The sequence below is a fragment of the Carassius auratus genome, chromosome 25 (assembly GCF_003368295.1).
Source record: "Carassius auratus strain Wakin chromosome 25, ASM336829v1, whole genome shotgun sequence".
Classification (NCBI taxonomy): domain Eukaryota; kingdom Metazoa; phylum Chordata; class Actinopteri; order Cypriniformes; family Cyprinidae; genus Carassius; species Carassius auratus.
Genome location: NC_039267.1, coordinates 15739639 through 15753470, shown reverse-complemented (window position 1 = coordinate 15753470; position 13832 = coordinate 15739639).

The following is a 13832-nucleotide window of genomic DNA, read 5'->3' as shown; positions in this document are numbered from 1 at the left end:
ATATGAAAGAAGAAACTCATATACGATTCAATTATTATAAATTAATCAAGGTGAGTCATTTATAGGCTAATTTTCATTTTTGGGTGAACTAACCCTTTAAGGTAACTTTGCAATCGATGATGTCCTTTAGATGATATAATGGGGAGCTGCTGGTAGCCTACCATCGAGTCCCACACATCGATTAATCTGCTCGAAACCACTTCGGAGGCAAAATCGCTACATACTGAGACACTGAGACACCCACTTCTTTCCTGATTTTCCTAATCTCACTCATAGCCATATTTCCTCCCATAATTTTTTGCACTAATATTTTTTAAATAATATTGCAAATGTTTTTTCTTCTTTTCTCAGAGCGAACCCAAAGAATATGGAGAAGACTATACATATAGAAGTGATGTGACAAACACAAGACTTATTAAAGAGACTTAGATATTCACTAAACATTTGTGAATTTACAATGCAGAAGCTAAATGTCTATGAGCAGTTTCATGTCCCTGTCCTTTTCCCCCATTTGACATTTTTTAAGAAACATATAGAATTTTGATAAATAAAAGATTAAAGACACACACTAAATATTACAATTAGTGAAATGATTCAAAATCACACTTGTTTGTACACATTTTAAGTCAACTGTCCACAAGCTTAAGTCCTAATGTGTGCGTTTGTGTGTTGGAAAGAAGCACATCCATCAACCTACTCAAAAGTATTACACCTTTCAAATTCATGTGTTTTCGTCACTTTACCTCTATCACTGTTCTGGGTCACTAGTTTATCTGAGACAATAACCATGATCAACATCACACTAATAATCGGAGCAGAAATAAATGCCCAACAGGGTTCCTAAGAAACGGTCATAACTCAAATTAACAGACGGGGCAGTGTTATGATCATTGACTGTGTGCACATTTACTCTGCCTGGTTAACCACACTAATCATAAGGAAAAAAAGAGTCACCTTCCCAGGTGTTTATTTATTAGCCCAAAACAAACAGGTGTAAATAATGCTTCTGACAGGATCCAGACTTTTTGTGGCATGTTTGGACATGATTAATCACCAACTGACAATCCTAACAGCTTTATGGCCACACAGGACTCCGCTGTAAGTGCAATAAAGCTTTTAATGAGGCACCCAAGGGAAATCAAGCACACTGGAATAGGGGAAAACAGGTGGATATTTTTACAAGTGGTTGATAATTACACGGAATCATAACAAAGATATAATCAAATGACAAAAACAACTGACTTAGCCATTCGTATATTTATATAAATTATAATGGTTATTATACCTTTCTTTTTTGATAATTAAACATGCAACAATTCTTACACTGAAAAAGACCTTCACAACATTTCTGAATTGTATTTTGGGTATTTCTTTCTTTAAAGATGACACCAAAGTCAAAATAATAAGATGCAGTATCACGATGCCATGTGGAATTTATAAATAAACAATTAAATCTTTCAAAGATGCATGTAAATGTATTATTTATTTCCATTTTATGTAGAATATTTCATTTTAATGTCTAATGGGGAAAGAGGCTTAAACATAGTTCTCTCAAAGAATATTGACAATTTGAAGTTTTCCCAAAACTGGGAGGCCTGCCACCCACGTCCCATGCCTATCTGTGATACAGCCTATCTTTAATATCACTCAAATATCTGTAATATCTTGTGGTATAAATGTGACTGTATTGTTGTGAAAGAATCCAGAAAAAATCAAGAATGGCACTTGATCTTTTGAATGATTTTCTTTTACTGCCTTAGCTTGTGAAATCACATCTTGAAAACGACAACTCCATTCTTCTCCATGGACAGGGGGTTCACACTGAGAAAGAAAAAAGTGGAAAGAGCTTTGCAGATATCCAGTGTCCTTCAGTGACAGCTGTTTGTTTGCCTAACCAGTCATGACTCTTCCAGAAAGAAGTGTAAAGGTGTACTCCTTTAACCCTCTTTTTAAATATTATATGAATAAATATTGTGAATAAATATTCTGACTGCTTTTTAGACTAATTAAAATATCTGAAACATTCTTTAAAAATCTTTTAAAGCTATTTTACCCACTTAAGACATCTTGTTCAAACCACCACCTGGACTGAGATACATAATATATATACTCCCAATTTACTCAGTTTACCAGTTTACTCCAAATCATGTATTTTTCTCTTCTTACACAACTTATGATACTTCTATACTCTTCTCTACTGAATTAATGATCCATATTGTTTGAATTATTATTTGAGTTAATGCATAAACATTCCCAGTCCAAAAAATATAAAATATTTTTTACACATAGTGAATGGCTCACATACTTTTTGGCTTTTAAACAAAAATGATTTAACAATTTGAAGAAACTATAACTCTAAACTCAGTTGTGTTATTTCAGATGTTGTCACATCCCAACTTCATCATCATGAGCAGAGAGAAACTCTGTCTTAAATACATTTATTTTCAGATTCTGTTTTGTTTCACTTCTTTATATATTAATGTCTAATGTCAACTGTCATTTATTAAAGTATTACTTTTTTATCATTTCTCTACAATATCATGTGTCAAAAAAAATTATAATAGTAGGCTACCAATAACTGACTCAAGTAGTTGTTTTTTTTCCAGCATATGGGTAGGCAGAAAAAGTGGTAAAACAATATTAATAAATAATATATAAAATAATGTTAACAATTTACATTATAATAATATAAATAGCCTACCATACAGTAATACATTTACGACTACAATATACATTTACAATAATCTGAGTAGGCTATAAAATCATTTTTGTAACGTAGTTAAATCAAAAAGACTGGACATAATTTTAGCCTTATTTTGAATTGAAAAATAACAATCTTTCATAACTGGGTAGAACAAATAATGCATCAGTTAGATATTAATTACATATTAAGATCAATATTTTATCCATGTGTGCAAGAGAGACAGGGAGAGTGTAAGAGAGATTACCCTTTCCTCCTGCAGCACGTGGGTCTCCAGACTTTATTGAGTAGTGTGCTCCTGAGTGCTGAACAGCCTCTGATATACAATAAAGGCGTCAGAACTGCATTCACTCTTGGTAAAATGCGTAGGGGGTCTGAACCCTCATTTCTGAACGTATAGCAAGTAGACCCAGCGAAATTACACACAATAATATGAAGAAAAATGGGTAACCAGGCGATCAGAAAACACACGGCTACTATTATGATGAGATAAATGGACGCGCGCTTGTTGTCGAGTTCCTCGCTCGGCGGTTCGCGTTCTAGCTGAAATTTGGCGATGAAGAAGAGTCTGAAGTTCAACCCAATCATGATAATGATGGTGAAAATGTTCGCCACAAAAGTGCCAAAGCTCGTAACTCTTTTAGCAACCCCCAAAGTAACCAAATTATTAACTGCCACTATGAGAAAAGCATAAACCCAGTAGGCCAGAATCACCAGCAGAGTTTTGTTGCGCGTCATGCGCTGCGAGTATTTGAAAGGCGCGGAGACCGCGTGGTAGCGGTCCGCTTGCGCGGCCAGAATCGCCATATAGGACAGACCCAGAAAAGTGGGAACGATGTAGAAAGTGCGAGTCGGGGATTCATAAAAATCGCGTACATCCATAACTCCAGCATAATAATACGAGATGCCAGTGCAGATGTCACTGAGACACGTGCTGAGCATGTACATGAAGCGGTTCTCGCTGCGAAGTGATCTGTTCATCACGATGGAAACAAACACGGAGACGTTGATAAAAATAATAACTGTGGCGAGAATTACATTGAAGAGAAACAAAAGCACATTCTCTAAACTAGTTAGAGGCATCACTGTGCCGAGACCCGCTCTGCTCTCAGAAATATTCATGAGTGATGAGAGTATCAGTAAATACAGTTACAAGAATAAAACAGAGCCATAGCTGACATGTACTCGAATGCAGGAGAGCGTACATGGGTGCACGCTTTTAAAATGCGCGCGAAGATGAAGGAGGTCTCACTAGTTCTCTCATGGGACAGATATAAAATAATATGAAAGAATCAGGATCAAAAGAAAAACATCAAAAAAACATTCTAAACAGATTCAATAATAACTTTAAATAAAGCACAAGAATCATAGATTCTTCATAGATTCAAGATCATTAGAGCATAAGACGATAATAACTTTTTGTTTATATGGTAAATTGCTCACTGATGGTTTTCTCAAATCTTAAAGGAATAGTTCACCCAAAGTTTGCTGAAAATGTACTCACCCTCAAGACCCTGTAGGTGAGTTTCGCCATCAGAACAGATTTGGAAAATGTAGCATTGCATCACTTGATCACCAATGGATACTCAGCAATAAATGGGTGCCGTCAAAATGGGAGTCTAGACAGCTGATAAAAACATTATGGTAACACTTTATTTTGATGGTCCGCCAACACATCACTGATTAATATCTTGTGATGCAAAAGGAGCATGTTTTTAAGAAACAAATCCATCATAAAGGTGCTTCTATTTAAATAGTCTCTTCTGGCTAAAATACCAGTCCATAATTTATAATGTTTCCTCACATCAAAATCCAATTGTTTAGAACGGTTTTGGAATGTTTAACACTTTTAAATGGTGCTCTTGATCTGCATATTTCTCTCCTGATCCAGACAAGACTAATTTTATCACTGGATAAAAGGAATATTAGGATATTTATCTAGCCTACATCTTTTATGTGTCAACTGTAAATGTTCCCCAGATGGTAATTTTTGGGTGTACTACACCTTTAAATTTAAACTAGTGCTGTCAATCGATTAAAAAAAATTAACTAATTAATCGCACAATTTTTTAAAATTAATCGCGATTAATCGCGATTAATCGCAATTAAAAGACTGAAACTTTTTGGATATGTAAATGTAAAATGTTAATAATTAATGTAAACTCAAGACAAAGAAACTATTTAAATTCAAAATATGATTGTTTATTGGAATTTTTGTTTAACTTGTAACACAGATTTTCTCATGTAAACAACATACCTGCAATAAACCATCAATATCCTCCAAATTAACTGTTGGCTTGAAAGCCATATTTATTACAGAAATAAAAACACAGGCATGTAAGTACCATTTGAATTTCAAAACAATCAATGCCAATAATAGACAAAAATGATTTCCATGTTGAATTCTAAGTGGACTGCAAAAAAATTCCAAAGTATAGTCATTTCCAGTGCTTTAAGTGGGCCAGTATGCACCAGTACTCAGTACCGCCACTTCCAAATATAGCTCTTGAGCGTACCGCCACCTCTCCGTGCGCCCAGAACGTGCTTGTAGCGTACCGGTACGCTCATTTGGACATCTGTTTTAATAGAGGTTTTAATCTTTCACCTGCACTGCCGATTTTCAGAGCGCCCTTCACAATGCAAGCTTCCTAATTCATCCCACCCAGAGCAGAAACTACATTACCCATTCACCCTTAAGTTATACAAGTGAATAGCGCATGTGTCGCTTTCCCCACTGTTAAGTGTCAACAACTCAACGTGGCCGCAGAAGGTGTGTGAAACTCGTTGTGAGTTATACTAAAGCAAAATCTTGAGTATTTATTGTCTGATAAACATTAAAAACTGTCTGCGGAGGTTGAGTCGTCCTGCAGCCCCCGCTGGCTGTTCATTGGCTGCAGCATCTTTTTTCTAAGTTCTAAAAAAATACCGTAGACGACAAGGCACAAATTTAGATATTAATTTATCTAATTAATCTGTAGCCTATGCACAAAGACAATATGATCTTTTTGTCCCCTTTTGTTTTAAAGCTTGATGAAGAGAGAGAGCGCAAGTTGCTGCAGCTGCGAGGAGGACAGTGTTGCACGCGCACAGGAGTGATTGACAGTTCGCGGCACTGTGTACAAAAAAATACTCCGCTACACAATTATTTAGTTCATTTTCGTTTAAGCTTATTAAAGTTAGCGTTACAGAAAGGTCTGATTTACGCACTGTTCCAGTCATTGTTTTTTTTGTTTTTTAAACAATGACATTTGAGTTCATGATTTTAATGTTGCTGTTTCTTGTGGCAGACTAAATGAAGAGTAATGTTTCTTGTGGCAGACTGATCGTAATCCGGCAGAGTTTTATACTGAAACTTTCCGTCTAAAAGTCCTTCCTTGGTCTTATCCATATTTCTTTGCACTTTGAACACACATAGGCCACAACTGGAAATAAAAAAAACTGCAACCGCGTTAATTGCGTTATTTTTTTTTAACGCGTTAAACATTTCAAATTAATCGAATGCGTTAACGCGCTAATTTAAACACAAATATTTCTACTAAATTAAAAACTGTAATAATTAAAAAACATTTCTTTTTTTCTTTTCTTTTTTACAATAGTTAGACAGCAACTGTAACAGAGAAACAGAGATGTGAGACGTGCTGATCCATATTAGGGATGGGCATGATTAATCGACGATCGATAATTGATCGTTAAGATTTTCCTCGATCATGTTAATTTGTTATCGATTAATCTAAAGCATTTTTTTATCTAATGCAGGTTGCGTTGCGTAGTGCGAGTCTTGAAGCAATTACATGAATTTCACTGTGTGGCAGCAATTAAATATTTTACCACCAGGGTGCAATATTTGACACCCTACTCGGTTATCTGTGATCTTCCGTTTTGATTTCAAAGAGTAATCATGAAGATGTCACGGCTAAGTGTGGCGTGGGACCATTTTGATTTAAAAAGCGAACTAGTTAACTGCAAACATTGCGATGGGGTGTTTAAGTACAAATCTGTCAGATCTAAGTATTATAATGTTTTTTTTATGTTATTGTTTAACATGATTCTTTTATCATTATTGTTGTTTTGGAACAAATGAGGTCTCTGTTTAAGAACGCCTGCTAGCAGCTGCAGGTTCCGCTGCTTTAGAGCACTGCATATGCACGCGCATATATGTTCGGTTTGCCTGAACGTAGTTTAACTGTCTGCCACAAGTTGATCTTGTAATAAAGGTCTCACCGAGGAAAAACACGATGTATTTTTGTATTCATTGCATTTTTTAATTATAAAAATTAAATAATTAATTATATTATAAAAATTATAATATTTTTTCCTTGACATGGTCTATACATGGGGGAAACAAGAGCAAACAGGTATGGTATGGGCAAGACACAAGAATAATCCAAAGGCTACCAAGGGTCTCCGATCAGCGAACAATATCCAGAGGGCTAAGCAAGAGGGGAAATCCAGAATCAAGAACAAAGGGTCAAAACACAAGTAACAGGGCAAAGCAGGAAAAAGACTAAACTATGAAAACTTAAGCTGAAACAAGACTATGGCTACGTTCAGACTGCAGGGCTTAATGCTCAATTCAAATTTTTTGAAAAAAAAAAAAAAAGATTTTTTTTTTTGCAAGGCCGTTCATATTTCCAATTAAATGAGACCTTTTGTGATCTCCAGGTGTGAACGTGAAATGACCCAGAAGTGACCCGCATGCGCAGAAGAGTACTCAACGGTGAACGACGTCACTCGTCATTTGCGGAAGTAGCTAACGTTAAACATGGATGTTTGTTTTTGGCTCGGAGGCTTTTTATTTTTCGCTGGCATTGGAGCTAGGATCGTCTGTAACCACGCTCGGCCATTTCGCTGGAAACGTTTTCGTAAACCCCCGTGTTCCGCTAAGAGCCCTCGAGTTCAGCCTGAATAGAGCGGTCACCCCAAATATTCAGTAAATCTGTGACCTCGCTTACCTTCCATTGACTGGTCTCAGCAGCATCGTCTGCCATGGTTGTTGTTTATCTTCTCGTTCCCATTTACTTCAATGCAGAATTATGACGTTTGTAGCGCATCAATGACGTGCGGGTCGGATACATGTGGCCTGGCCATTCAGACTCAGCAGTGTGTGAAAGGACTATGAAAACTAATGAAAACTAGAAACAGAGACAAGACTATGAAAACAAGAAACTTAAACAAGACTAAGAAAACAAACACGGAATGGCTTGGTATCGCAGCTATCGCAAGGGGAGGGATATGTACAGAACAATACTTGGAAGTATTTGAAAGGAAGTCCAATGCTTATAAAGCTTGTCTGAGCCCCCTCCTCTTCACTCTACTGACCCATGACTGCACACCGTCACACAACTCCAACCTCTTCATTAAGTTTGTGGATGACACGACTGTGGTGGGTCTCATTAGCAACAAATATGAGACAAACTACAGGAGCGAGGTGAGCCGCCTGGCCGGGTGGTGCAGGGACAACAATCTCTCATGGAGAAGATGAAGGACATTGTTGTTTACTTCAGGAGAGCGCACACTCAGCACGTTCCTCTGACCATCAATGGTGCGACTGTGGAGAGAGTGAACAGCACCAAGTTCCTGGGTGTGCACATCACAGAGGATATCTCCTGGACTGAAAACACAGCAGCACTGGCCAAAAAAATCACAACACTGTCTCTACTTCCTCCAGAAACTGAGGAGAGCAAGAGCCCCGACCCCCATCATGTACACCTACTACAGAGGCACCAAAAAAGAGCATCCTGTCGAGCTGCATCACTATGTGGTATAGCGCCTGCAACGTGTCCTGCCGAAAGACTCTGCAACGCATAGTGAGAGCAGCTGAGAAGATCATCTGTGTCCCCTCCCTCCAGCACATTTACGGAACCCGTCTCACTCGCAAAGCCCTCTGCACCGCAGGTGATCCCACACACCCATCACACAGCTTCTTCAGGCCAGGACCAGCAGACTGAAGGACAGCTTCATCCACCAGGCTGTCAGGAAGCTGAACTTTCTCCAGGCACCACTGAACTATGAACCTACCGCCCCCCCCCCAGATCCCACATCCCCAGGTCCCCCCCCCCCACCACCACTAATATACGATGACATGCACCAGTCACTTTGTGCAGCATTGGTCTTCTCACTACCTCTTTCAGCATGGAACTGATGTCATTCCACTACCTCATCCGTCAGTTAAATACAATAACTGCTCGAGCCCTTTGTCACTTTAATCATATTAGATAAGGTTTTGTTTTGTTTGTTTGTTTGCACTAAAAATCTTTTATCTGCACTGTTGTTCACTTCATTGATTTGCACTCTATCTGCCATGTGCCTTGCGCTGCTTTATTTAACTTTATTTTTAATTTTATTATATGTCTTTTTTACATTCCCTTATTGTATAGTTGTATCTACATTTAATTTCTGATCTAGATTCTACTGTAAATGTTATCTGTATGCACCAGGGGTCTGAGTAACGCAATTTCAATTCTCTGTATGTATGTACTGTACATGTGGAAGTATTGACAATAAAGCAGACTTGACTTGACTTGACTGATGAATGTGCTGTGTGTGTGTAATTGGTGGCAGTGGTGTGTGACTTTTTTCAGGTGAATGCGATTGGTGCAATGGAGCATGGGGAATGTAGTACAGGGTGTACTGTGTAGTGTGAGAGTCTGTGTTGTGGATGATGACCTCTGGTGGTGAATTAACGGAAGTTCATTGACTGGACCCTGACATAGCCCCCTCCCCAAGGAGTGGCTTCCAGACGCTCTTTACAATCTAGGAGGGTGGTGGAGTGGAGGCGGAACATGAGGAGGGATGGAGGGCCAAGTCCAGGGGAAAATGGAGTGGATGGGGATCAAGACAGAGCCAGAATAGCAGGAGTCCACCAGGCCAGAGCATGCAGAACAGGAGCCCACCAGGGTGGACCCGGTGGAATTGGAGCCCACCAGGGCAGAGCAGAGGACCACCACAGCTAAGAAGATAGGACAGAAGCAAACCAGGGTGGAGCAGATGGAACTGGAGCCCACCGGGGCGAAGCAGGTGAAACTGGAGCCCACCAGAGTGGTTCAGATGGGACAGGATCCCACCAGGGCAGAGCAGATGGGTCCGGGAACCATGGCAGAGACTGGGGCCTAGAGAAAAAAATCGCAGCTATCACTAGGGGAGGGATATGTGCAGAACAATACTCGGAAGTGTGTGAAAGGATGTCCAATGCTTATACAGTGTGTCTGATGATTGTGCTGTGTGTGTGGGTAATTGGTGGCAGCTGTGTGAAATTGTTCTCAGGTGAATGTGATTGGTGCAATGGAGCATGGCAAATGTAGTCCAGGATGTACTGTGTAGTGTGAGAGTGTGTGTTGTGGATGAAAACCTCTGGTGGTGAATTAAAGGGTTAGTTCATCGAAAAATCATAATTATGTTATAAATAACTCACCATCATGTCGTTCCAAACCCGTGAGACCTCCGTTTATCTTTGGAACACTGTTTAAGATATTTTAGATATAGTCTGTGAGCTCTCAGTCCCTCCATTGAAACTGTGTGTACGGTATACTGTCCATGTCCAGAAAGGTAAGAAAAACATCATCAAAAGTAGTCCATGTGACATCAGAGGGTCACAGTTAGTTAATTTTTTGAAGCATTGAAAATACATTTTGGTCCAAATGTAGCAAAAACTACGACTTTAATCATCATTGGCTTCTCTTTCGTGTCTGTTGTGAGAGAGTTCAAAACAAAGCAGTTTGTGATATCCGGTTTGTGAATGAATCATTCGATGTAACCGGATCTTTTTGAACCAATTCACCAAATTGAACATAATCGTTTTAAACAGCCCCCACACATGTGCAGTATCATCAGCTCCTCGGTTCTCGACTCAGACGCATCTGACAGAAACGGTTCTTGACTCGAGAAGAGTCAATCTTTTGTATGTTATCTGGCTCGGCTCTGTGTTCATCTTCAGTTATCTCTTCTCAGCAGTTCAGTTAGTGTGCTGTTTGAGTAAATGAATTACTCTGAAATAATGGTTTGTTTTAATTTAGAGGGAGTGTCAGTGACATTAAAAAAGTTAACAGCTTAAAGCTGTGGTAGGTAAGTTTTGACGCTCTAGCGGTCAATAAACAGAACTGCTTGCGGAAGAACATCGTAGCTGGAACTACTTCTCTCTGTTTATGTCTATGAAGAATCACAAAGGTACTGGGTTACTCCGCCACGGTACCCCCGAAGCAATCTAAAATAGTCCCAATATAAACACTTATTATAGGTGCACCCTAGTGATTTAGGACAAGCTAAAAACACGGTCTGGAAAATGGATTCATGGTGTACTCGCTTATTATATACATTTTTTACATTTTGAACACAAACAAAGTTACAGACCGCAGCTCTGATTGGTTGTTTCTTACCGGGAGCGGATGAATTTCTGCAAATGGCAATAGGACCACTGGGAGGAGCCAGAGGAGCTTGATTTTTTCACAGATTATCTGTCTCATATTCTACTGTCAGGACATAATGACAGGTTTAACAAATATATAAAAAATATATTTTTACAAAAGTTACCTACTGCAGCTTTAAGTCATTTGTGGATTAATGCGTATTGGAGACGCGAACCATTTAAAAGGATTCAGTTCGATTTGGTGAACTGGTTCAAAAAGATCCGGTTACATCGAATGATTCGTTCGCGAACCGGATATCACAAACTGCTTTGTTTTGAACTCTCTCACAACAGACACGTAAGAGAAGACATTGCTGAATAAAGTCGTAGTTTTTGCTATTTTTGGACCAAAATGTTTTTCGATGCTTCAAAAAATTCTAACTGACCATTTGATGTCACATGGACTACTTTGATGATGTTTTTCTTACCTTTCTGGACGCTGACAGTATACCGTACACACAGTTTTAATGGAGGGTTTGGAACGATATGAGGGTGAATTATTAAAATAACACAATTATGATTTTTCGATGAAGTAACCCTTTAACGAAAGTTCAGTGACTGGATCATTACGGCAACACTAACCTTAACGCAGTAGAAGAAAAAATGTTAGTAGTGTGAATGAAAATCAGTTTGATTCAATTTTGTCATGGTCATGTGACCTGCAGTGTCGGATAACATCTGTAATTTAGTCCAGAATTGTGTTTAATATTTAATATATTTAATAAAGTATAGATTTTTGTTTGTAGGCTGCTGTCAATTATACTTCTTTGAAAGAAAATCGACAAAAATCGGTATATCGGACGGCAGGTCACAAGAAAATTTCGGAAAATCGGAATGGTCCAAGAAAATTTCAATTGGTTCATCACTAAAAATTATATGTCACCTATAAGCTTGTTCCACCTCAAAATGGCTTTAATTTAGACATTTTAAAGATGTAAAACGTGTTCTCGTGTGTTTTCCATTTTATTTTATATATTTTGAGATTTATCGAAAAAAAATTAAATATTTCTTATTTTCTGCTCATCACTCAATTGACCTTTGTACTGTTTGATAAACTCTTGGTTTATGCATGATATTATGGAAACACTGAGTTAGAGAAAGGAGAGGAAAAAAAGCTAACGTTTCCAGGAACCTGCCACTTGAACAGTCCTCCTCCTCGTTTTAAAAAAAAGCCACACACGCGTGTCTGCGTTCACTACCGCGCTCTCATCATCAGCGATGGTTGTGCTCTCTTCTATGTGCTTTTACTGATACTCAGTACTCATGAATATTTCTGAGAGCAGTGGGATCGGCACAGTTCTGCCTCTAACTAGTTTCGAAAACGTGCTCGTGTTTCTCTTCAATATAATTCTCGCCACAGCCATTATTTTTATTAACGTCTCCGTGTTCGTATCCATCGTAATGAACAGATCACTGCGCAGCGAGAACCGCTTCATGTACATGCTCAGCACGTGTCTCAGTGACATCTGCACTGGCGTCTCGTATTATTATGCTGGAGTTATGGATGTACGCGATAATTTTGATTCTCCGACTCGCACTTTCTTAATCGTTCCCACTTTTCTGGGTCTGTCCTATATGGCGATTCTGGCCGCGCAAGCGGACCGCTACCACGCGGTCTCCGCGCCTTTCAAATACTCGCAGCGCATGACGCGCAACAAAACCCTGCTGGTGATTCTGGCCTACTGGGTTTATGCATTTATTTTAGTGGCTGTTTATAATTTGGTGACTACGGGGGTCGCTGAGGCGGTGACGGGCTTGGGTACTTTTGTGGCAAACATTTTTAGTATTATTATCATGATTGGCTTGAACTTCAGGCTGTTTTTCATCGCCAAATTTCAGCTAGAACGCGAACCCCCGAGCGAGGAACGCGACAACAAGCGCGCGTCCATTTATCTCATCATAATAGTAGCCGCGTGTTTTCTGATCGCATGGCTGCCGTGGTTTCTTCTTATGAATGTTTGTACTTTTAGAGGAGATTCGTGTTATCCGTTTAGAAATGACGGCACAGACCCACTGCGTATCTTGCCGCGTCTCAATGCAGTCACCACACCTTTACTGTACATCAGAGGCTGTACTCCACTCAGGAGCACCGTTATGATTCATGTCTGGAGAATACCATGCTGCAAGAGGAAAGGGTAAATCCATCACACATGCACTTTCTAATGGAACATTGGAAAGTAACAGGGATTAAAATGTAATCTTTGTTAAATCTTTCTACCGGAAAATCTCAACATTTTGAGTGATGTTTTATTGTTCTGAAGATTGCAAGCTTTCTCTTACAAAATCCAGATCTACCAACATGAGAAAAACAATAGCAGGCCTTTGTTTGTAAAAGGCCCAAAAGCCTTTTCTTTTTTATCCTTCCACCCTTCTTTTTCTAACCTGCTTCATCCTCTTAAGGGTCACGAGGGGCTGGAGCCCCAAACAGATCACACACAGACATGTAATTGTACAATGTCCAATTCACCTATGCTGCATGTCTGGATTTACGGGGGAACCAATGCAGACATACAGTGAACATGTAAACACACAGAAAAGCCTTTCACTGAGACCCAGCTTATTCCCTGTTTTCCTGGTTAAACTCAGTTATAAATGCATTTTCTCCCATATTTTTTCTCTTCCTGATTTAACCTTTCATATTTTCTCTGTTGTACTCACATGTTTGACATATTATATCAAAAGCTGTTTATCTTTTCTCAGGGTGAAGCCACAGAATATGGAGCAGACTGT